This window comes from Balaenoptera physalus, assembly GCF_965194825.1.
Source record: "Balaenoptera physalus genome assembly, chromosome: 16".
Classification (NCBI taxonomy): domain Eukaryota; kingdom Metazoa; phylum Chordata; class Mammalia; order Artiodactyla; family Balaenopteridae; genus Balaenoptera; species Balaenoptera physalus.
In genome coordinates this window covers 82,821,170-82,846,054 of record NC_138898.1, presented here as the reverse complement: position 1 = coordinate 82,846,054, position 24,885 = coordinate 82,821,170, and the positions used below count along the sequence as shown (strand labels likewise).

Here is a 24,885-nt window from a genome sequence, read left to right as displayed (position 1 = left end):
CATGCTGCATGTCCCTAAGCAAGTCACTTCATCTCATTACAAAACGAGGCCAATAATACTGCCTTGCAGGCTTCATGTAAGGAATGGCGATAGCCTAGGTAATATGCCTAGTAGATACAGGTGCCTAGTAGATGCTTAACACAGCGCCCATCCTCACTGTTATCTGCAGAGGCCACGCCGTGGTTCACTGAGAGGCTGCAGGAAGGGGGAAATGGAGGCTCTGGGGGTGAACTGCCTTGCCCAAGGTCACACGGTGGTAAGAGCCAGGATTTGAAGCCACCCGGTCAGGCTCCAGACCCTGGCCCTTGCCCTTAGTCACTCTGCCACACCAGGGCCAGCACAGGGCAGGTGGGGATGTGAGTCTGAGGGGGACCACAAGACAGGGTGCTTCAAGGTGTCCCCAGGCCTCCCGGCGACAAAGAAGATGAGAGAGTATCCCCAAGAGGCCGGGGCAGCATGGGATGGAGGGCATGACTGTGGCCTCATTCCCAATCCCCTGCTCTGGCTGATACCCTCTGCGGGCAAGGCATTCATTGGGCACAAGGGCCCCTCTGGGCTTGGCCTCGGGCTGGGCAGTGTGGACACAGCCTGCCAGGGGGACACCTGGCCAGCCAAGGTCAGCCTTTACCAAGGGCCCGTTGTGTGCCCGGCAGGGCCCCAGTGGGCTTTGCTAGGACCTAGTAGATTCTCAATCTGACTCCCTCCATCTAGGCCAGGCACTCCCTGGGGTTGGGGCCTGCCTGGTCTGTTTTCCTCCCCACAGTGTCCAGCATAGCAAGGGCCTAGCACAGGGCTCAGGGCACTGCGATGAACCACCGTGCTCCTCGTGATGAATTAAGATGCACGCTTTGCAGAGGATCGGAGGTGTGCTTCTGACTCCTTAGCACGGCTGGTATGGAGGGGAAGGGGGTGGCCTGGGTCGGGGGAATCAGGAGGGCTGCCCAGACAAGATGGGACCTGACGTGTTCAACTGCATCTGCTGCGACCTTGGGCATGTCACTCACTGCCTTCCTTTCCATCCCAGGAGACAAAGGCTGAAAGAGGCACCCGGGCCAAGCCACCGGGAAATAACCTGGGCACGGCAGGGGTGACCAGCCGCTGCACTTCCAGTTTCCCCAGCGCGTGGCGCGCCGGGCCTACGTCGGGTCGCTCCGGGCCCTGGTGTCTCCCGGGTATCCTCCCGGTGCCCGCTGAGTGACCTTGACCCTCCGGCCCGGCTGCTGCGCCCCGGTCTCCCGGGCCGAGCCGCGGCTTTCTAATCCGCCCCGGCCTGACCTGGGAAGGCAGAGGGGAGTCGCGGGCAGCCAGGGGGCGCCGAGGCCGCCCCTCCTGCGGGCCACCCTGGCGGCGGGCGCTGGGGCGGAGCGCGCTCAGGGCGCCGGGCGCGGGGCGGGGGCACGGCGCTCCCCCCGCGGTGCCCAGGCCGGGGCGCTGGGCGGGCAGGGCGGGCTAATCCCGTATGTAAATGGCAGCCAATGGAGGGTGGTGTTGCGCGGGGCTGGGATTAGGGCCGGGGCGAATGGCTGGCAATCTTACTGGGATTACAGAACAAAGAGCCTCCCTGCGCTCCCGCTCTCGGCTCCGCTCCCCGCGCCGCGCCCCGCCCTCCGCCGCAGCCCGCGCCGGGGGTGGGGGCCGCCGAGCGCCAGCCCCCCGGCCGGCCCGAGAGCCCCCGCCGGGCCCCCTCCCCGCCCAGCGCCCCGCTCTCCTCCCGCCCGCCCCCTCCGCCGCTCCGCGCCTCCCTCTGCCTCTCCTTCCCCCATTCTCCTGGATTAATTAAGGAGGCAGCGGCAGGAGGCTGAGTCCTGGCCGCGGGCCGGGGCCGGGGCGCCGCTGGCAGGAGCGCTTGGGGATCCTCCAAGGTAGGAGAAACTTTTGCGGGGGGCGGGCGCCGAGGCCCTTCTCCCCTCTCCTCCCACACCCCCGGGGCCCCCGCCCCTCCCCCTCAAGGTGTTACAGAATCTGGGTCCGGCTTTTGGGTGCATTGGGAGGCACGTGACTGGGATTATAATTCGGGCCGGGGGAGGGGAGGGACGGCCGCCCCCACCTGCCGGGAGGGGGTGGCAGTCGGGAGCTGTCACCCCCCGTCCCTTCCGGAGGTAGGGGCGCCCGGGGCGGGCAGCGGGCGCCCGCAGGCTGCTGCATTTGGCGAATGAGGTCAGTTGTGCTGCCCAGGCGGCGGGCGCCAGTGTGGGAGCGGAGGGGGCTGGGAAGGCCGCGGCCCCCGCCCCCCAGTTCCCCCCACCTCCGCCTTTCTCGGGCTGGGCCGGTCTCCTGGCCGGTGTCCCCCACTTATAGGCTGAGTTCAGGCAGGACTGAACAGGACAGCCAGGCAGGACTGCCCCGGCACAGTGGTTCCTGTTGGGGTCCCTGGGGAGGGGGCTGGCCTGAGTGGTGGCAGCTGAGCTCCTCGTGGGGTGGGGGGAAGGAGACTCAGAGGATGGCAGCAGGGGGTCGCAAAGCTTTCAGAGGAGCAAGTTGGGGATGCCCTGTCTGTGGGTGGTCTCTGAGTTCCCGCAGATGGGTGGGGAGGCCCCTGGAGCAGCCATAGGATGCTGGATGGGCTTTGGGTATGATGGGCTTAATGCCTTTCCTGGGTCCCCCAGCCCCTGCCTGTGGCCAGGGAGAGGGGTGATGCCCCGGCCTGGGCCCAGGGCAGAGGGGGACAGTGCAGTTGAGAGTTCCACCCTCCTGGCATTGCTGGAGGGGACTCGAGCCCTGGACATCTGGCCCTGTGACCCAGGCTCCCAGGACTAGACCTGGGGTGGGAGGCTCCTATGTCCACATCACAGCCCAAGTGAGGGAGCTCGGCTTGTAGGGGTCTCCTTGCCCGGCACGTGGGGAAAGCGATGGCCTTGGGTGGAGTATGGTGCTGTTGATGTGGGGCGTGGGGCAGGCCCGGACAGCTTCTAGAGGAGTGGGCATTTGCGGGGGTTTCTCTTACTGCCCACAGCAGAAGGAAGGGGTGGCCAGAAGCTGCTCTGACCCCTCTGGCCATCGTCTCCCTCGTGTGTCTGGTTGCTCGGTGGCTAGGACTGCTGCTCCCTGGTACTGACCTGGGGCCTCCGGGCTGGGGAAGTGCCTCTGAGCAGCCCATTTATTTCAGCAGCGTCATTCCCAAAGGGTAAGGGCATCGGCATCGATTATTTATTCAGAGTGAGAGGCAGTGGTGGTGGGGAGGTTGGTGACTGCTGTCAGGGAGGGGCCGGGCACAAGGGCAAAAAGGATGGGGGCGGTCACGTGGCCATCAGGAGCAGGGGCCCAGGAGGGTGGGAGGTACACTCTGCCTTCTTCTGAACAGGGACCAGTGGACCAAGGGACAGGCCTGGCCCCAAGGGGACAGGATGTCGGAGCCCCCAATGTGCTTTTGGGAGGTGGGGAGCTGAAGACCACACCCCATTCTGTACCCTGCTCCGAGGGTGACCTAGAAAGTTGTGGCTCTGACTCAAAGAATCCCAGAGGACCCCAGCGGAGGAAGCGAGGCAGGGTTGGGACTCGGCCGCCACTCACTGACCACTCGTTCAAAATGTGTGTGGACTTGGGGGGAAAAGGTTGCAAAACTGGGTCTGGGAAGATAGCATTGTAGGGGCAGGCTTAACCTACTTAAGAGGACTGTTCTCTAGATGCTGGAGGAAGGGTCATTTATTTGCAACGTGCTTCATCTGTTCATTTAAGGCAGTCTCCCCGAGCTGGCTAGCCTTCTGACGTGGTTCCAGTTGTTTGATGCTTGGAAATAGTCGGAAAGGCAGACGTAATGATAGGGGTCTCGGAGACAGCTGTTCTTGCAGCCTCCCTGTCTCCAGCAGCCAGGGCGTCCCCAGTTTGGCAATGGCCCAGTTGTTGGAGACCCCGGGTGGGGATCTCAGGGTGATGTGATGGGTGACAGCTTGGGGCTCTCGTGTCCTAAGCGTGACCTTGGAACCACAGACCACATCTGCTGGTCCATCCTCATTCCAGGTTCTGCTTCGTGTCCTCTGGCTCTCGTCTGCCCACCCGCTGCCTCCTGGGCCCATTCTTTGAAACCTGCAAGCTTGCAGTTTTCCTGAATGGCCTTTGCACGTGCCGTTCCTCTCACCTCAGAGGTTCTTCCCACCTGCGGGGGCAGGGCTTCCTTAAATGGCCCCACTTGGTGAGGACTGGGGATAAGAGCTGTAGAATTTGCCTTTTTCCTCTCCTCTGTCCGGACTCAGCTGGCTGTCATGTCCTCCAGCCGGAAGCCTTCCCAAGCCTTCCCAGGACTGGCCAAGGTGCTACCTCGGTGTCCCCATGACATTCTGTCCTTCCCCTGTCCCAACATTGATCTTAATCAAGAGTTACACGTCCCGATTGTACTAGGGACAGGGCGGGGACTGAGGCTTGCTTTCGGTTCCGTGGTGCCCCAGGGCTGGTCCCCAAATACTTATTGAGTGAATGAATGAATGAAGTCCTGCCCCAGGGTCCACATTGCTAAGCACAGTTTCTCGTGTTGCTCCTGAGTTCCCATCTCTGGGGCAGGTTCCCACAATGGTTGGAATCCCAGGGTCTTTCCCTGAGCTTCCTGCCCCACATCCTCTGGGAGGCTCCTCACCCCATCACCCCAGCCTGTGTCTCCCCCAAACCTGAGCCTGGGGCTTTGCTCCCTGAGTGTCATCCATCCAGCGTCTCATTTTTTTTAATAAATTTACTTACTTACTTACTTACTTACTTACTTATTTATTTATTTATTTATTTATTTATTTATTTATTTATTTATTTATGGCTGTGTTGGGTCTTCGTTTCTGTGCGAGGGCTTTCTCCAGCTGTGGCAAGCGGGGGCCACTCTTCATCGCAGTGCGCGGGCCTCTCATTATCGCGGCCTCTCTTGTTGTGGAGCACAGGCTCCAGACGCGCAGGCTCAGTAGTTGTGGCTCACGGGCCTAGTTGCTCCGCGGCATGTGGGATCTTCCCAGACCAGGGCTCGAACCCGTGTCCCCTGCATTGGCAGGCAGATTCTTAACCACTGCGCCACCAGGGAAGCCCCATCCAGCGTCTCTTGATCCTCCGACTCTCAGCGATTTGCGGACGTCTCTCTCTTTGACGCTCTGCAGCCAAGACACAGCCAAGTTCCTTGGGACAGACCAGGAGGGTGTGCCAGCTCCAGGGGGTCTGTGGAGGCCTCAGGGGGCACTGGGAACAAGAACTGCAGGGTTAATTCACAAGTCCCAGAGAGCAGAGCGAGACCCAGGACCGAGGGCTCGGGAGGGCTCGGGATCCCCCGGGAGGATGTGGGGCCTATGAGATGTGACCCCTTGTGGTGACTGGAAGGGAATTCCCGGCAGGAATTCACAAGCAGGGGCAGACTGTGGGGAAGATTGTTTTATATGGGAGAAGTGAAGGAGACGAACCTGGTCCGAAGACAGTGGCACGTCACCCCTTTGGTGACAGGGTGACAGTGGGGACTTCTGGGTGTAAATGTTGGGGTGTCCAGGTGAGTTCCAATGGGAGCCAGCCTCGCTGGGCACCCAGATTCCTCATTTGCAGGATGTCTGGCTGGGACTGTCTCACTGGGATCGATATTTCGTCACTTCAGACTTAGTGCTGTGGGTTATGTCTGATGATACAAAGAGGCTCAGAGCCCTGGGGGAGGATGGCGCATGGGGCACAGCCCTTGTTCACTTCGGGGTGAGTTAGGTTTCCTGAGTGAGCTGGGTGAGGCTGTGCTTTGTCCAGGCACGGGCTTGGGGTGACTGGCGGGGGTGTGCCAGGCAGGGAGCAGAACTCTCGCTCCAAACTCCCTTCCTCCTGGTCCCGAGCTGGGCCTGGCTGACCCACAGCTATTTGTGTGCCCACCTGTCTCTCTGCTTCAGGACCACCTGCTCCGGGCTGCCAGACTTAGCCAGTTAAAAGAGGGACACCCAGTTACATTTGGATTTCGGATAAGCGACAGATAATGCGGTATTGGGGCTCTAAATGACACTAAAAATTTACTTCCTGTTTACCTGAAGTTCAGACTGAACTGGGGGTCTTGTGTTTTTTCTGGCAACCTTTCAGCTGCGGCCTCTGGGCAGTGAGACTGTTGGGGGCTAGGGAGGGACTCAGGGTGTGGCTGGGGCCTGGAGTTGGGGTCAGGACTCAACCTGAGGCTCGGGGGGATGGTCTAGAGCGAGTCTGAATCAGGCAGCGGCGATTCTGATTTCCTCGGTTGGGCTTTCTCCTGTCTGGGGTCCAAGCGTCCAGATCTCCTGTTAGGCCTGGGTAGCATGGGGCCTCAGGGATCCCCAGCCTGCAAGGCCCTGGCGTTCAGAGTCTTCTGTGCCACTGCGGTCCATATGGTGTATTAAGAAGTGTTGGGAGGAGCAGGGAAATTACCGGGGTCGCCCTATCTGACACCGAATTAGGATTTGCAGGGCCAGGCCTGAGCCCTGGGAGGCTGTTTCTCTGGTGCTCCCCACCCCCCGCCCCCCGCCAAGGCTGGAGATTGCGCCCCCGGGGCCCCTGGTAGGGGAGGGTCCTTGTTGGTCTGGTCACAGGTTTGAGGGGTTGTCCCTTTAAAGGGATGCCGGGTGAGTACAGCATGCCGGTTGCTGGGAATTACCTCCCCGCTGCCACGCCGCCATCCGAGGCAGAAGCCCCAGCCCCTGTGTTGCACTGAGGCCCCTGGAATGTCGCAGGAGGGCCCAAGGCCAGGGAGTGACCCATGTCCCCTCCCCCCAGCTGGCTGTGTGCTTGTGTGTAAAGTGGCGATGATCCCCCCGCTTTGCCCGAGCCCAGTGGCGGTGCTGTGGTTTTGGGGGTTCAGTGTTGCATGGTGGAGGCCCCACAGAGGGGTAGGTGGGTCACACTGCTGCAGGTCTGGAGTGGAGACGGGGTGGGAAGCCAGAGGCGAGAGGTCCCAGCTTGAGGGCTTGGGGTCCTGGGCAGCTCATAGGTGCCTGGCCTGGCTGTGTGGTTGGGGAAGGAGGGACAGCTGAGGCCATGTCCCTTCCTGGCCTGTAGCTGGAGGAGACCCTTCAGGCTGCTTCTCTCCTGGAGGCTTGGGCAGGGCCAGGCCTGTTTGCTGGTGGGGTCTAGTGGGGTCTCAAGGTACGTTTTCTGGCTCCTGGCAGAATTGCCCTATGGGGGGGGTCTGTATCTGTCCATCCATCCATCGGTCACTCCATAAGCTAGTGAGAAACTTGCAGAGGCACCAGGTCTGCAGGGTCTCAGGTCCTGGCATCCAGCCCCAGGCTGGCACGTAGGAAGGGCTCACCCCACGTGTTATCATATATATTGTCGAGGGATGAGGAATATCTGGTGAAATGCCCAGGGCTTAAGTGTGCCGTCCAAGGAACTCAACCAATGCATGCATTCACATAGACCAGCCCCTGTCAAGACATAGAACATTCCATCCCCCCCAAAGGTTCTCTCAAGCCCGTGTGCAGCCAGCCCCCTCCCCTCCCCCAGCCCCTGGCAGCCACTGATCGGGTTTCTGTCTCTATGGCTTCGCATCCTCCAGAGCGTCACATAAATGCAATCACGCGGTATGCAGCCTGCGTCTAGCTTCTTCCATTCCGCCTAATGCATTGTCGGGGCATCGGGAGCTGGTGCTTTTGGGGGCTGAGTAGTACTCCATGGCACGGCTATACCACAGAGCTCCGCCACTCTTCTCGTGGAGGAGAGCTGAGCTCCGGCTCGGGGCCGCCCAGAGGAGGGGGCATCTTTTCCTCATGTTCACAAAGACACCCCCTCCCCACCCGCTTTGAGAGCCGACCCTGAGCCAGGATCGCTGCACACTTCTGTCCGCAGAGCTGGAATTTCATCCTCCGTTTCTGGTGACTTGCACAGACGGGGAGCTCCCGATGAAATTACACCTGCCTGCGAGCCGCCCTCAGGGCTGCAGTCTTCCACCCGCCCATCGACCAGGTGGCTCCCTGGACAATTGATGCTCTGGGGGCAGAGTGTGAACCTGAAGGGAGGGAAGCTGTCTGTGCCCAGTGGTGTCTTGCCCGTCTCTGTGTGCCCCACTCCCCAAGGAGTCTGGGGGTCTCTGGCAGTGAGTCCCTGGTCTCCACTTCTCCTGCTCTATAGTTTGGGATACAAATTCTGTGTTTTCCTGAAACAAGCGGATATGGAAGGAGGGCAGGCAGGAGCATGATGTAGGGTCAAACAGAATGGGACTGTGTGACCTCGGGTGAGTGACACCACATCTCTGTGCTTCGGCGTGGTCATCTGTGAACAGGAGAACAGAGCATCTGGTTTCCAGGGCCAGCGTGAGACTCAGCAGGGGTCACACAAGCTGCTGGGCTTCCACAGAGCCCTGGAGGGCACGGGACCCCGCGGGGGAAGGAGGTGGGGACATGCGGGCTTCCAGCACCCTGTGTCCCCCTCTGAGTTGGAGTAGGGCCACTTCTATCCAAGTTACCTTTTAGGGCTCTAAATAAAACGTTGGTTGACAAACATCTGAGATCCACAGTTGGCTGCGGCTGTTCTCCTGAATGTTCGCGTGGGCGGCAGCACTGAGATTTCGGTTGGTCACAGAAGCTTCTGGTCAGGCCGATTCCAGCTCTGCCGCCTGCCTGCTGCACGTGGCTTGGATGGCTGCCAGTCAGCTGAGCCTCAGTTTGACCATCTAGAAAACGGAGGCAGCACTGCCTGTGGGCTCATGAATGGCGGTCCCTGAGTGAAGGGGGGCCCCCCCAGGGGTTGTGGCTTCCTAAGAAAAGGGAACACCGTGGGTGACAACAGCATGGCTTGCATGGGTGTCTTGAGAGATTTGGGGGGTTTTAACTGTTTCTTTTTTTTTAAAGGAATTCCTTTATTTCTATTATTTATTTATTTATTTATTTATTTATTTTTGGCTGTGTTGGGTCTTCATTTCTGTGCGAGGGCTTTCTCTAATTGCGGCAAGCGGGGGCCACTCTTCATCGCGGTGCGCGGGCCTCTCACTATCGTGGCCTCTCTTGTTGCGGAGCACAGGCTCCAGACGCGCAGGCTCAGTAGTTGTGGCTCACGGGCCTAGTTGCTCCGCGGCATGTGGGATCTTCCCAGACCAGGGCTCGAACCCCTGTCCCCTGCATTGGCAGGCAGATTCTCAACCACTGTGCCACCAGGGAAGCCCTTAACTGTTTCTTGTGAGGAAGTCATTGACTTTTCCTGATGAGCCAGCTGCCCCCCCCTCCACCCCACCATTGTCCCCTCCCCCATGTCCTCAAAAGCTGGACCCCTGAGTCCCACCCTTGGGCTGTACTCGGTGGAGGGACCATGGCAGGCTAGCCCTGTGCAGAAGGGCCCTCGGGTGCCCCTGGGTGGCTCCCTGGAGCAGGCAGGACTCCTGCCTGCCCGCCCACCCAGCCAGCTCCAAGGTGGTCCTGGCGGGCTCCAAGGGGGTCTTGTGACTGGGCCCATCTGGTGTCTCATGTTTATCCAGGAGCTGGTTTTTCAGGTGTGGTGGCTTTCAGCAGAGAGGCCCAGCTTGGGAAAGGTAGGGCCTCTGGGAAGGAGCTGGGTGCCCCCGTTCTCCATGTATGCCCTGGCTGGGGGTGCAGCCCTCTGGGTGGATAGGCTAACCACAGCCTCCCTCTGATCCTGGTCCATTGGCCACCCGCCCGCCCGGAGCCAGCCACTGCCTCAGATGCTCTGTTCTCCGCACATCCAGGGCGGGGAGATGCTCCTGGATGCCCTGGGTGGGAGGCCAGTGCCCCTCCTTGGGGGCAGGCTCCTTTGGCTGCCTTAGAGCCTCCCCACTTCCCGACAGGGTGCCATTTAACCATCAGAGCCTTTGAAACCAGACAGGCAAGGGTTCGAGTCCCACTTCTACCCCTCACCTGCTGTGTGACTTCAGGCGAGTGACTTTACCTCTCTGAGCCTCATCTGAACAAATGAGTGTGGTTATCCCTGCATGACAGGGTTCTTGGGAGGATCCGCTTGTTCAGTTGGGAGAAGCTGGTCCCCATCCCAGTGAAGTGTTTTCTCAACTTGTCACACGATGATCCCAGAGGCTGGCCCTTGGAGAGCCCCAGGTCTGCCCAGAGAGGAACTGGATGCCATCATTCCCTGCACTGCTCTTGCCTACTCTGCCCACAGAGCGTGGGCTGTGCCGTGCCTGAGTGTCTGTTTCTGTAAGCTGGGAAAACCCCAGGGGTAGAAGTGCTTAGTCCCCTTGGCCTGTCCACCTCTCAGACCCTTGGGGTGGGTGATGAGGCATCCCGATGCCAAGCCCTACCTTGGTGCTGGGCTACCCAGGGGTATGGGCCCCACCGTTCTCCCCAGAGGGCCTGAGGGCAGCCTGCAGGAGGTGACTGGAGGACGGGTGGGATTCAGGAGTAGTCTGGGGTGGGCATTCTGGGGTGGGGCGAGGTGGGGGCAGCAATGTAGGAAAGGGTCCAGAGATGGGAAACGACACTCCAGAAGGCCTTCCGCGGGGACCAACTTGGGGGCCTTGTGTTGGGTCCAGGTGAAGACCTTCATCTGATTGCCTCACTCCCAGCCAGGCCCTGCCTGTTTCTATGATAGCCACGATGAGCTTCATCAGTTTTCAGAACATACTGCGTTCCCGTCTTGCTTCACAATGTGCTATTGCTTCTCCTTTAAACACGTTTTACTGCTCCCCATCCATTTCACTGGGCTAATTCTTGCAGGTCCCAGCTTGAATGTCACTTTCCTCCGGAAGCCTTCTCTGTTGTCCCCTCCCGGGTCTGTGTTAAGTGCCCCTCCTCTGTGTTCCTACACCTCAGCGCTCCTCACCTGCGGTGTTCCAACTGGCCTTGTACTTGTCTGTCTCCCTCCAATGGGTCGGGGCCGTGCTGCCCTGTCCCTCCGCATCCCTGCCCCCAGCTCGCTGCCTGACACAGTGAGTGTCCTGTACCAACTTGCTAAGTGAAGTAGAAGCAAGCTGGGTGCCGGGACATTTGGGGCGGGGCCTTGGAAGGTCAAGGGGCTTTTCCACCCTTCCATCCCAGCTCTCACAGGCTCACCCCATCGTCCCCAGTTGCTGGCCAGTCTGCTGGCCTGGCTGTGCCTCTCAGAGGCATCCAGAGGGTAATGGCAATGGTCGGGGGGGGCGCTGTGTGCACACCAGTTTGGGGGGTTCCCCCTCCGTGAAGGGCAGCTGGTGCGTGTGGAGAGAGCACAAGTGTGAAGCCTCAGGACAGTTAATCCCCTGGACTATTTAGACACACGCTTTTTGTGCGTGCACGTGCGTGTGCACACATCTGTGCGGTGGTCCAGAGGCCGCTGGCAGCGACCGTGCCCAGTAACTTGACGTTTAGCTGAGTCCTGACCACCAGCCTCAGACACGTGCCGCCCAGCGTGCGGAGCCCCTCTAGTCCCGGCGGGTGGCACAGGGACGAGACCATCAGTTAGGAGCGTGTTTGGCTACAGGCAATAGAAAACCCAAGTGCAGAGGCATAAACAAAGAGGGGTTTATGTATTCCCCCCAAGAAGAAGCCTGTGGGTGGGTCCTCAGAGCCTCGGGTTGGGGCTTGGTGGTGCCTTTAGGGACTTTGTTCTCTTCCTCTCTAGCATGTTGGATTTTTTTTTTTCTTGAAAATTATTTCCTTTAAAAGGTACACTTCAGGACTTCCCTGGCGGTCCAGTGGTTAAGACTCCGTGCTTCCACTACGGGGGGCCCGAGTTCGATCCCTGGTCGGGGAACTAAGATCCCATGTGCGGCCAAAAAAAAAAAAAAAAGTAAAATGTACACTGCAGTGTGTTTTCGTATATTCATAAAGTTGTGCGGTGTTCACCATGGTCTAATTTCAGAGCATTTCATCACTCCAAAAAGAAGTCCTGACCCATTAAGTAGATCCACACACACCCATCCCCTGGCAACCAGTCGGGGTCTGTCTTTCAGGATGTGACTTCTGCCCAGGGCTGGGGCCCAGAGCTTCTGTGGGAGCCCCCCTGCCACCTTCCTCAGGCACCCTTCTCCCTCCCCTACTCCTGAGCCTCCTGGATGGGGTGTGCCACAACCCTTAGAGCTGGAGGGGACCTCGGGATACGTTGACCTCTTTTCCTTTTCAGATGGAGAAGCCGAGGCCCAGGGCTGGGAAGACACGTGGCTAAGGTCCCAGAGTTACAAGAATCAGGATCCAAAACCACATCTCGTGACTCTTGGTCCAGGGCTCCCTGTCCTCCTGCAGGTGCCCCGGAGCCTCCCCGGGCTTCCTCTTCAGGAGGCTGGGTGGGCGCATTGAGGCAGAACAGCTGGCGGGACGTCTGGGGGCAGACTGTGGTGAGGGGGGTGGTGGTAGGGGAGTGAGAGTGATCAGGGTATGGGAAACACCCCAGATGAGGAGAGAGGAGAGCCTGCAGCGGGACCTGGTGGCTGTAGATTCTGCTCGGAGGCGGGAGGCAGGAGGCTGGTGAGCAGATGATGCGATGGAGTGTAGGCTGATGGCCCCTGGGACCGAGCAGGAGAGAGGGGCACCGATTTCTGCCCCCAGGGGCTCATGGTGTCACCTCGGGGAAACCTCACGCCTCGTCGTGTGTCCAGGTAAATCCCAGTGGACACCACCCTTGGGGTCTGTCGAATGGGGCTGACGAACTGGAAGGACTGCCTAAAAAAGAGACCCCTGGAGCCCGGGGGCAGGGGTGGGCAGGTGGAGTATCGTGGGTAGTGACGCTCCTGGTACGGGTGGACCCAGTCTTGGTGATGCAGGTGCTACATTTATCTGGTGTAACGTTGAGTCACTGCCTGTGTGGGCCGCGTCCGTCCTCATGGCGCTGCGGAGCGCTCTCGAGACTTCCGTGAGCACGTGGGGTGGTGGGCAGGTGGGCGTGGCACAGAGCTGGCGCTGGCTAAGGTCCAGGTGCCCACCACCCACCTTGGGGAGCCAGTTCAGAGCTATGTCAGTCCCACCAGGAGGGTTCTCACTCTGCAGGCCTTGGAGGGCCAGGACCCTGGAGCCCAATGGGAGGGGACGTAGGGATGCCAGGGGCAGTGCCTGGGACCCCTCCCTGCCGGCCTGCTCCTCTGCAGGGACAGAACTTTGGAAGAGGAGTGATGTTCTCATCCCAGGCTTCAGACAGGGTTTCTTTTCTGGAAATGAAACCAGTGCCTCCTTGCTCCCATTTTCTCGGCTTGGCGTCTGCTGCTGCAGACATGAGGGCAGACTGGGTGACCCCATGTCATGGAGGGCTGGCAGCTGCCAGAATTCTCCTCCACCGTCTCCACAACTCACCCCAACATCCCGGAAGGCCCACGATCTTGGCACCGCCCTCCGCCCTGTTTTTGACTCAGAAAGGTACATCTCCGTATCTGTAGGGTCCCTTCTGGTTGTCAGGACCCATGATGACTCCGGGAAGCCCACCTTGGGCCTCACTGCGACCCCAGAAAGGAGGCCCGGCCCCTGTCCTGAAGCCCCTCGCTCTCTGGAGGGAGGCAAAAAAGACAGTTTGGAATAATGAACCAGGGGAGGACCCCCCAGCCTTTCTGCAGATACCCGCACGCGAGCCACTGGGCGGTGAGCCGTGCCTGGGGGGCTGCTCAGGGGAGGTGTGTGGGTGTCGGGCACATGTTTGCTTCTGGCAGACTTTGCTTTGCAGCTGGCCCCGAAGTCTTCCTGCTGTGTGACCTCGGGCAAGCTACTCAGCCTTGCTGAGCGCCCGTGTCCTCATCTGTCAGATGGGTAGAGTTGTGCTTGGAGGGTTGCTGCAGGGGGTTGAAAGAAGGATGCTGACGGCACAGCACTGGGTGGTCACACGTGGCTGCTGATGAGGATGGCCGTACTGCGACTGAGGCTTCGTGGAAAAGTGGGGTTCAGCCAGGACCCAGGCCAAGGTGGGATTTGGATAGAAAGGCTCCGTTGGGGCCTGGCTCTCACCTCCCACCCCTGCTCTGTGAGGAAGGAAGGAGCAGGGTGCCATAGGTGTCTACGGGAGGAGGAGACAGGCCCAGAGAGGGGAAGCAGGTTGCCCCACGTCACACAGCCCCGGTAGGTGGCACACCGTCAGTTAGACCCAGATCTCCCAAGGGCTGGCCCTGTGCACGCTCCCGAGACCATGGGCTTTTGGAAGTGGGGGCTGCCCGTCAGCAGTGATCGGGCCCTAAGGAGGGAATGGTGTGAGCTGGGCTGGGCTCCTCCAGGCTCTCCCCGTCCCTGGGGTTGGGAGAGAAGGGCAGGCACGGGGCACTTTATTGAATCACATCACCTGGCTGGAGCTTTAGCGGAGCCCCAGGTTGTCCCCGGTGGATCGAGGTAGCTAGGCTCCCCTCGCCCAAGTGAGGGTGGAGGTGGGGGCGTGAGTTCGGAGAAGGAAGTGGTGTCTGTGCACCAGCCTGAGTACACACAGGAGGGGAGGGCCGGGGAGAGGAGCGGGAATGTGGCCTGGAGCCCTGGCTCCCCCTGGCTTGTGCGGTGGAGGGCGGGTCACCTACCCGCTGGGCCTCAGCTGTCCAGTGTAGGATGGATGATGATCTAGATCCTGCCCCCTTCCCAGGGTGCTGGGGCCTCAGATGTGACGTGTGAAAGCAGCTGTGCCTGGGGAGGGCTGATCGGTGCGCACCTGTGTGTGGGAGCCTGTGAGTGTCCAGGCACAAAAGAGTGCGTGTCATCCCCTGGGGACCTGGTCATTGCTGTGAGCCAATCCCCTGATCCTGCAGGGGCAGGGATTCACCATAACACCCCCAGGATGGACCGTGTGGCTCCATCTTCCCCGTCTGGTGGCGTTCCTCGTCTAGAGCACACAGTGGGTCTGCAGGTGATACTTAACTATTTGTGAAAGGAATGAATGGGACTTGGGGCACCAGCACGTGTCAGCCATGAGATGTGTGCGTGAGTGTGTGGACAGAGGGTGCAGGGACCTTGGGAGGCAGCAGGTGCAGTTGACAAATACCTGATGAGTGGACCTCTGAAGGGAGGTGGCCTCCTGTCTCATGTGTGGGTCACCATTTATAACCTTTGGCTTCTCTTTCCCCACCTGGGAGCTCTGGGGTGGGAACTGGGCCTGAGTCACCCCAGTTCTGGGTCCATGTCATAACAGGTGCAGTGAAAATACTGTGCAATTAGTTAGGGTCCTGTGGCATCCTTCAGGTGGATAAGGGGCTCAGGGGGGTGGACAGGCCCAGGACTAGGACTGGGGGAGACCCCGGAATGGGGAAGGCAGGAGGAAAAGGTCCTGGAGTGTACGTGGTCAGGATTTAAAGGAGCAGGAACAGGGGACTTCCCTGGTGGTCCAGTGGGAGCTCTGTGCTCCCATTGCAGGGAGCCCGGATTCAATCCCTGGTCGGAGACCTAGATTCCGCATGCACGCCGCAACTAAGAAGTCCGCATGCCGCAAATAAAGATCCCACGTGCCACAAGGAAGATCCTGTGTACTGCTTCTAAGATCCCTGCGCAGCCAAAATAAATAAATAAACAGATAGATAAAGACAACATTTTTAAAAATAGAATGAAATAAAGGAGTAAGAACAAGAGGGTGAGGGGGCTGGAGGGCATCCAGGTTGGGGGTGGTGCCTGTGGACAGGCCAGAAATGAGGAAGGGGTGTGAGGGGGCGGGTGACTCAGATGACTGCTCTGGAGTAGATCAGGGCAGGTATAGAGGCCAGATGCCGGGGAGGGGTCGTGGTGGTCCTTCCATCTGGAGCTGAGCACTTCTAGCCCAAGTTCTCCAGTTACAGATGGGGAAACTGAGGCTCAGAGATGGGTGGTGCCCAGGCTCCGCTTCAGGGTGTCATCAGGAGTGAGAAGCTAGGTTCCTTCCCATGGGTTCCTGGGACCCTTGCTCCCCACCCCTGGTGGCTCACAGGTCAGGGGGCCGGGTTGAGTAGAAGCCAGAAACAGGAGGAAGGAGGGAGTGGGCTGGCTCAGGAGGGCGGGGCTGGGTTGCCAATTGGGGTGGGGGCCTGTGAGCCAGCCCAGCGGCCCGATTAGCTCACCCACAAGTGATTAGCTTTTTTCCGCCCGGCCTTTTCCCGACAAGACAAGGCCTGGTGCTCCTCATCCATGTTTCTCATCCTTCTGAGAAGGCCTGTTTACGTCTGGCAGGGGGGCTCTCGGGAGATGCGCTCGCCCCAGGGGCTGGCACCACCTAGCTTCTTCCCACTGTCTCCTGACACCCAACCCCCAAGCTCTGCAGGTGCCTGAGAACCGGTGCTGCCACTCAGCTCAGTGATGAGCTGCCCAGGGTCAGCCAGCTCCCCTGATGCCCAGCTGAGTGCCAGGCCTGCATTTCCCACCCAAGTCCCCCCAGCACATAGGGGAACAGAAGGGTCCTTGTGCTGCCCCCCAGGAGCCCCGGGTGAGCTGACCTGGAGATGATGAGACAGGTGATGTCAGGGGGAGACAGCCACTCAGCAGGTGATGTCAGTGCGAAGCCCTCATCACCGTCATCTCGGCTGCCTCTTTAATGAGCCCGTAAGATCTCCAGGCCCGAGCCAGACACTTTTCACACGTTATCTCATGCGTGATCCTCTCGATGCTGAGAGCGGCGCATTTGGTGATGCCATTTTGCTCAGGAGGAAACACGTGGAGGGTTTGGGTGCCCAGTGGAAGTCACAGGCTGGTGATAGCTGGGTGCACTCCTGATCCCAGCTTTGGTTGACCCCAAAGCCCAGGCACTTCCCCGCCTCCTCACGCCAAGAGGGGCAGACAGGGCAGCAGGGGGACTCAGGCCGGCCGGGTGCAGGTGTGGTAGGGTTGGACATGCCGGGGCAGGGCCTTGGATGCCAAGGATGGTGGAGTTTGGCTCAGCTTGGTTTTGCCTCTCCCTCACTCTTCAGACTTCTGGTTCCTTTTAGTGACTCATTCATCCACCCAGCAAGTATTATGGACTGCCCGCTGTGGTTCTGGGGGACAGCCGTGAACAAAACAAAATCCCCTCCCCACGTGGGCACGTCCTGTTGGGGAGGCTGGTGAGACCAGCACTCTCTCTGCCTCCCTGGCTGGTCTTTGGGTCCAGCCTCTGCTGACTGGCACACACCTTCCCGTCCGATGGAACGAAGCGGCCGTGGGGTCGGCACTCTTCATTGTCCTGGATTGGCAGAGGGCTTGGCACAAGGGTTCTTGGGCCTGTGTCCTGAACTCAGAGGCTTTGGGGTCCATCTGGAAGGACCCGGGAGGCCTGGTCCCCAGCGGAGACTGTGTCTCCATCCAACCCGATTGGTTCCAGGTTTTCTTGTCCTAAAGGATGAAGCCCTTTTGAGCCCTCCCCACCCCGCTTTCTGTACCTCCTTTCTCGCCCACACCCCACGGCCTCCACCTGCTTCCACTCTACATCTGCTCCCCTGGGGTCACCCTTTTGCCGCGCCTCCCACCCCCGTGTTTGTGTTCCTCTAGGCTCCTTGGCCAGCCTCCTGACCTCTGACCTCCACCCTTTTCCCCTCCCCTGACTCTCTGACTCTCCCTTGTTCTCAGTGTCCCTGATTTCTCCCACTATGTTCTCCCTGGCACGCTAGGCCTTTGCTACTGCCCTGCTGCGTGCCTTGCAGATCTTGTCCCTTCTGCCCAGAGCTCCCGACCAAGCCCAGCCCCTGATCACCCAGGGGTTACAGGTGTCCCTCGGGATCCCAGTCTCAGCCTCTGGGCCTCCTGTCCGCCAGCCTCCTCCCTCTGTTCCGTGCTGAGCTGGGGGCACCCTCATCTGCTCTACCAACAGAACCAGATACCCGGATGTCACTCCAGGCGCCTCCCTCTCAGGACACCCCCATCCACTCAGTCACAAAGCTCTGCCCTGCTCAGTGATCACATCCATCGTCTTCTCTGTCCCACTGCCACCATCTGCCTCAGACGTGGCCATCCCTGGCCTGGACTGTTGCAGAAGCTTGGTAGCTCCCAGTTCCCCATCTCCAGTAGTTCACCTGCCAGGACCCCCCTAAACTAACCTTGTCTTGCCCCCGCCCCAAACCTGCTGGTGGTTCCCATCCCCTAAACAATGACCTTCCAAGGTCCTTGACCTGGCCCCAGCAACCACGCCCACGTCTTTACCCACCACTTCCTGCCAGGCCCTGTCCCCACTCAACCTAGCGCTCTGCTCAGGCTCGACCAAGACACATGGGCGGCCCTGGCTGGTGGTTGGGTTTCCTGAGCAGCCGGTAATTTGGCTTTCCTTCAAACAGTCCTGCCTAATTTGGCTTTCCTTCAAGCAGTCCTGCCATGTTTGCTCAGCATTTTATTCCAAGGAGGTGGGCCCTGCGGGGGGGTGGGGGCAGAGCAGTCATCCCCCTTGTAGGTGAGCAGTGCCTGGGTATTGCTGCTCTGGCTTTTCTCCTCCCCTGCAAACTCCTGCTCCCACGTGACACGACACTGCAGTCAGCTTGGGTATCGCCTCCTCCAAGGAGTCTTCCCTGATTCCGCCTTCCACCATCCTGTGCTTCTTGTGTGTCACTTTTTACCTTTGACGAAAGTATAATTTGCTTAACAGTAAAATGCGTAAATCGTAAGTGTCCAGCGTGATGAGTTTTAACCTATGTATATGCCCCGTGTAACCACCACTCAAATCAAGAAGTGTCACCCTGTGTTTTAATCTCTTTTTTTCTAAGTCTGTTTTATTGTAACTATCCTAGCTCCTCCCAGCCTGGGACTCTCTCTAGGGCAGGAACACCTGCTGTCTGTCCCAGTGCTCTGTGGAATGAAGTGTGATGGTTTTGGCGTGTGTGCGCATATGGTCATGTCCCCACATGCGTGACCATGAGTTGGGGGCGGGGTGTGGCAGAGGCTGTGCCCATGGGAACTGGTGCATTTTGAGCCTGGCTGGGGGCCCTGTTGCGAGGCCAGATGCCCCCTCCTCAGCTGGGAGAGTGCCTGATCCCGCTCCCCAGCCCAGGGCCTCCGCAAGGAGCAACGCCCCGCCCGGAGAGGCCCCTGCCGGCTGGCAGCCTAGAGATTAGTCTCCAAGGCCACGACGCCAGTTGCCATGGGCACGCGGGCCCGAGTCAGGATTGCGATTCCTCATCCTGGTCACGCAGGCGGTGGCCGCCCCTGCCCGCCCGCCAGGAGCCGGGCTTTAAATAACGAAATGGAAACCTGACCCCCGGGGAGCTGTCTGCCCACCGGAGCCTGGCCTCCCCTCCCGCTGGGACAGGCCCCTGAGGCGACCCAGACACCCGCAGGCTGCCAACAGCACCTGCCCTGTCTCCTCTGGGGCAGAGCCTGGCTTTGGGGGTTCCCTTCGTTGGCTAGCGCCCTGAGCACAGGCGTGGCCCTAGCCTGGTCCTCGGGAGCCCGCTCTGAGAAGAGAGCTCACCTTCATGAGCCCCCCTCCCCACCTGAGAGGGCTAAAGCCCCACCTTCCAGAATCCGGGGCTCAGCAGGGGCGGGGATTCCCACGGCCAGGCCCCAGCTCCTCCTCCAAGCGGAAGGCGGGGAAGGCAGAAGGCCTCCCTCGTTTCCCCAGGAAGCAGCATGATGCACGTGTCTGCCCTTTGCCCGGGCCTGGGCTGCTTTCCTGTCCTGGGGGTGGGGCAGCACGTGGGTTGGTTCTTTAAAAAAACTTTTTTTTTTTAGGAATGAGGTTTCTGTTATTTCTTTCCAAATTGCAAAAGTTCTGCTCCTCACCTCAGATCATTTACAAAACGCAGAAGAGTAGAGGAGAGAAAGTCACTTGTGCATGCCGCCCACTGAGATGAAATGTCTGGAGTCTCCATCCCAGGCTTTTCCGCGAGGTCATTAGTCTGTATGATGCCGGTTTCAGCCCCGGTGGGGCACTTAGGTTGTCTGCCATTTCCCCTTTCTGTGTGTTGGCGTGTGTATTTACGGATGTAGGACATGCTTTGGTGAAACGTTTTTGTACATAAATCTTTGTGTTTTGGATAATTTTCTCAGGATAAATTGTTAGGGAATTCCCTGGCTGTCCAGTGGTCAGGGCTTCACACTTTCACTGCCTAGTTCAGTCCCTGGTCGGGGAACTAAGATCCCGCATGCCTTGCGGCTCGGCCAAGAGAAAAAAAAAAAAAAGGATAAATTGATTAAAGGAGTGGGTCAAAGGGTGGGAACTTGGTTAAAGCTCTGGAGACGTGTCAAGGCAACTTTCTTGTGTGTTGCGTAACTGGGAATCCCAAACCTGTCTCTTTAAAGCGGTTTCTTGAGGGGGGAAAAAGCTATTTATTACGTCAGCAGCTCGATAAGTGTTAGAAAGCAAGTCACCCAGGTAACTACCCAGATCAAGTTTGGAGCATTCCCAGCCCCCCCAGAGGCCTCTATCATGCCCCCTTCCAGCAACCACCCCACCCCACTTCCCTACCAACATGACCACCATCCCGACCTGTAACGTCAGAGTTTGGCCTGTGTTTGAACCGCACATTAAAGGAATCCTACAGCGTGACCTTTCGCACCTGGATTCTTTCATCGTATTGGAGAGCCTCTGCCGTGGCATGGCGTGTAGCTGAGTTTGTTCATACATCTGATGTCTTTTTCAACAGACCAGGCATCAGGGAGAATGCATTGGAGGCAAACACATGGGCAACGCACTGAAAGCAGGATACCATCTGAATTATTGCCCATTTTCAAAGATATAAAGTGTGTCTCCCTAAAGGCCCTGCTCTGGTGAATAAGAAAGACTCTGCAACCAGCACAGCACTTAAGCTCATGGGAGAGCACGCCGTGTCATGGGATGAACTTGCACTGAGTGTGCAGGGATCTGGGGTACAGTCCGTCCCCTCTGGGCCTTAGTTTCCCCAGAATGCACGTGGAGGTGGTCGGATGGGGGTCCATCCAGCTCTGAGTGCTATGACATTGTATACTTAGAAGCACTAAGAGTTTCTTTTCTAAAGTGGGTGAAGTTTGGTCTCGTGATCCTATTTACCAACTTGCCTCACTTTCTACATAAAGTGAATGTGAGCTGTCTTTGACCTCTGCCCACATTACCCCGAGGCCAGGTGACTTGACAGAAGGATCTTTGCAGATGGTGCCCGTCTCTCCTTTAAAAACTTGCACAGACCCTCTGTAAGAGGCCTTGATAAGTGGGCAACTTCCACTTGAAAACCCCCAGGGATGGGGAACCCCGGGGCCCACGAGGCTCCTGGTCTTCCATTTGGGGACAGCCCTCCCGGTGGGGTAGCTTTTCCTGTGTTGAGTCAAAGCCTGTATCCCTGTAACCTCTACCAGTGTGACATGAATGCACATGGACTAGTGTGGGACTTCAGGAGCCAGTCATGGAATCAAAGATTGGGGAGATGACGGGCATCACCAGGCCTGGCATCATGGGCCCCCTTGATAGCGCTCGGTAAATGGTAGGAGTTACTGTTAGTGTTCTTATTACTTTTTTTTTTTTTAAAGGCAAACGTGTTTTTTTGTTTGTTTTTTTAAAAATTAATTAATTAATTAATTAATTAATTTTTGGCTGTGTTGGGTCTTCGTTTCTGTGCGAGGGCTTTCTCTAGTTGCTGCAAGCGGGGGCCACTCTTCATAGTGGTGCGCGGACCTCTCACTATCGCGGCCTCTCTTTTTGTGGAGCACAGGCTCCAGACGCGCAGGCTCAGTAGTTGTGGCTCACAGGCCCAGTTGCTCCGCGGCATGTGGGATCTTCCCAGACCAGGGCTCGAACCCGTGTCCTCTGCATTAGCAGGCAGATTCTCAACCACTGTGCCACCAGGGAAGCCCCCTTATTACTTTTTAACTGTGGTAAAATACCCATCACGTAAAATTTACCATCTTAACCATATTTAAGTGTACAGTTCAGTGGCTTTAGGTACATTCACATCATTGTGCAACAAATCTCCAGTTTCTTCTTCCCAAACAGAAACTCTATCCCCCTAGAACACTAACTCCCCCTCCCCCCTCTCCCCAGCCCCTGGCACCCACCATGTGACTCTGCCTCTGTGAATTTGACTACTCTGGGTACCGCTTATAAGTAGAATCACATGGTATTTGTCTTTCTGTGACTGGCTTGTTTCTCTTGGCATAATGTCCTCGAGGTTCATCCATGTGGTAGCAGGTGTCAGAATTTCCTTTTTTTTTTTTTTTAATTTAATTATTTATTTATTTATTTATGGCTGTGTTGGGTCTTCGTTTCTGTGCAAGGGCTTTCTCTAGCTGCGGCGAGCGGGGGCCACTCTTCATCGTGGTGCGCGGGCCTCTCACTATCGCGGCCTCTCTTGTTGCGGAGCACAGGCTCCAGACGCGCAGGCTCAGTAATTGTGGCTCACGGGCCTAGTTGCTCTGCGGCATGTGGGATCTTCCCACACCAGGGCTCGAACCCGTGTCCCCTGCATTGGCAGGCAGATTCTCAACTACTGCGCCACCAGGGAAGCCCCCAGAATTTCCTTTTTAAGGCTGCATAATATTCCATTGTATGTATAGACCACATTTTCTTTATCCATTCATCCGTCAGTGGACACTTGGCTATTGTGAATAATGCTGCTATGGACATAGGTGTATAACTATCTCTTGGAGACTGATAATAATAACATTAGTAAAATTATTTTTAATTATTATAAATTATTATTATAATAAAATAATAATATTATTTTATTATTATCAACACTGCTATTATCGATATAGGATCTCAAACCTGGGATGGTTCTGAGAAGTCACCTCTTTCGATCCCTCCTTCAGTGCTTGAGTCGGTCCATCCAGTATCCTGCTGAGACTTCTTCCGGCCTTGGATGCATGCCAGGGGTGGGATGAGAGCCCTACTACCTTCTAACACCTCTGACCATCTGAGTGCCAGGAACTGGGGTGGCATAGGGTGGAGGAAAGAGGCTTTGTGAGAGGGATCATGGTAGAGGGAAGTTCAACCAGCCATCCCCTCTGTCTCCAGATGACCCACTAGAAGGAAGCAGTGGGGGCTTTGGCAGGAGAAACTCGAATTTGATGCTTGGGCCAATGTTCCTCCATGGCAAGGATTAGGGGATGGTGATATTTATCAAGAGAGTCTTGGAGACTGAGGTCTATAAGAATAGATTCCATTTCAACTGACAGGAATTAATCCCTCAACAGTGCAGTGAGGTACATCTGATTTGCCCTGTTTTCCAGATGAGGAAAGCAAGGTTTGGGGAGATGAAATAACTTGCTTCCTGGAAGGAAGGGCTTTTTCTCCTTGAACGGTGCCCGGCACTGGGGCTTTTTAAAGGTTATTGGATTGATTTATTTTTGTTTATTTATATTCCACCTTATTTCAGAAGGGATTTGAAAGATTCATAAAGAAACATAAACTATATAGCAAGATGGTTGAAGGACTTCCCTGGTGGTCCAGTGGTTAAGACTTCGCCTTGAATGCAGGGGGTGCAGGTTCAGTCCCTGGTTGGGGAGCTAAGATCCCACATGCCTTGCAGCCAAAAAACCAAAACATAAAACAGAAGCAGTATTGTAACAAATTCATTAAAAATTTTTAAAAAGACAGTAAAAAACAAAGGTTGTGGCCTGACACGGAAGCAGAAGTGAGTCTAAGTTTGATGAAGATGCGTGCCGTGGGGTCTGTTTCCATTAGGACTGTGTTCAGTTGCAAGCAATCTGATCAACAGAGACTTAAGAAGTGAGGGTTGGGACTTCCCCGGTGGTCCAGTAGTAAAGAATCCATCTCCCAGTGCAGGGGATGCGGGTTCAATCCCTGGTTGGGGAACTAAGAGCCCACATGCCGCAGGGCAACTAAGCCCTCGAGCCGCGACTACTGAGCCCGCGCACCACAACTAGAGAGAAGCCCGTGCCACAATGAAGAGCCCACGCAATGCAACGAAAGATCCCACGTGTCGCAACTGAGACCTGACACAGCCATAAATAAATAAATAAATAAATAAATACAGAAAAATATATTAAAAAAAAAAAAAGAAGTGAGGGGTTTGTTTTCTCCTATAATGAGAAGTCTGGAGGCAGGTGGCCCAGCCCTGGGGCAGCCTTCTGGGACTTCAGGGAGACCAGTGGCTTCCCTTCCCTGGCTTTTCCATCCTAGGTGGTGGCTTTGGTCATCCTGAGGTACACGGGACTGTGGGCCACCAGGCAGCAGGTGGAAGGGGTGGGGCAGCCAGTACCTGCTCTGTGGGCGGGAGACAAGAGGATTGAGTGAACCAGCTACACCGTTGGCCACAGAATCCTAGATTCTTCCTGCGGGTCGATCACCAAATGGGATGGCCACTCTCTAGTCACCAGTTGCGAAAGGAGTGTTGGTCTGTTATAAAATAGACCAGGAGGCAAAAACAGATGGATGATTTTTTTCTTTGGTCCCACTGTGAGGCTTGCAGGATCTTAGTTCCCCAACCAGGGATTGAACCCGGGCCCTGACAGTGAAAGCGCCGAGTCCTAACCCTTGGACTGCCAGGGAATTCCCCAAATGGGTGATTTTTTTTTTTTTTTTTACAACTGGTAAAGGTTGACTTAACTAGGATGCTACAAGAAAAAGAAACCTCCACTGAGCGAGACTTATGAAACGTGGGCTTTTATTATATCCAGCCTGAAGCCCGGAGGTGGCAGGTCCAGATCGTGAGCGTCCAGGTTCTTCCACAGGTCTGCTCTGCTGTCCTCTGCATGATGGCTTCACCTCCTGTGCTGGCTGCTCTCGCGGTCCTCAGACGGCTGTCACGGTTGGGGGTGTCACATTCAGACCATCCCGACATCCTCGTTTCAGTCCCTTTCTAAGAGCAGGGGAAACTTTCCTAGAAGCCTCGTGTCTCCGTGGCCATGGGGTTCCATGAACCCCAGAACCCCAGAAGTGGGTTCCATGCTTCTCCTTAAACCAATCCCAGGTGAGGGAATGGGATTGCCTTGACCTAAGCCTCAGGGCGCCACCAAAATTTGCTGCCCCAGGTGTGAATTTAGGTGCCAGGACCTAACGGGGGCTCTGTTAGCAGGGAGGAGGGAAAGGACCGGGGTCAGAGGTGGGATTGGGATTCTGGTGTCTCGACCACAAATCCAGGCTGCCTTCCATTGTACTGTGGCCAGTGTAAGACCCCCTCCAGCTGCCCCGCTGGTGTGGAACTCAGGGCGGTGGCCTGCTTTATTCTCTGCCAGCTGCAGCGATGGGTGGACAGCGGGGAGGGGGCGAGAACTCAGGGCCCCAGGTAATTCCATCCCCACTGGG

At 57.4% G+C, this 24,885-nt stretch overlaps 1 protein-coding gene across 3 annotated transcripts in view; it reads left to right on the top strand.

Moving 5' to 3' along the window:
- The first annotated feature begins 1,556 nt into the window (after positions 1-1,556).
- The window catches only part of GTF2IRD1 (GTF2I repeat domain containing 1), a 123,795-nt gene continuing 100,466 nt past the window's right edge, over positions 1,557-24,885 (top strand). For all 3 annotated transcript variants that reach the window (XM_082432311.1, XM_082432309.1, XM_082432310.1), the window contains exon 1: positions 1,557-1,862. The gene's annotated coding sequence lies outside the window, so the exon portion shown is untranslated. The remainder of the gene's footprint in view (positions 1,863-24,885) is intronic.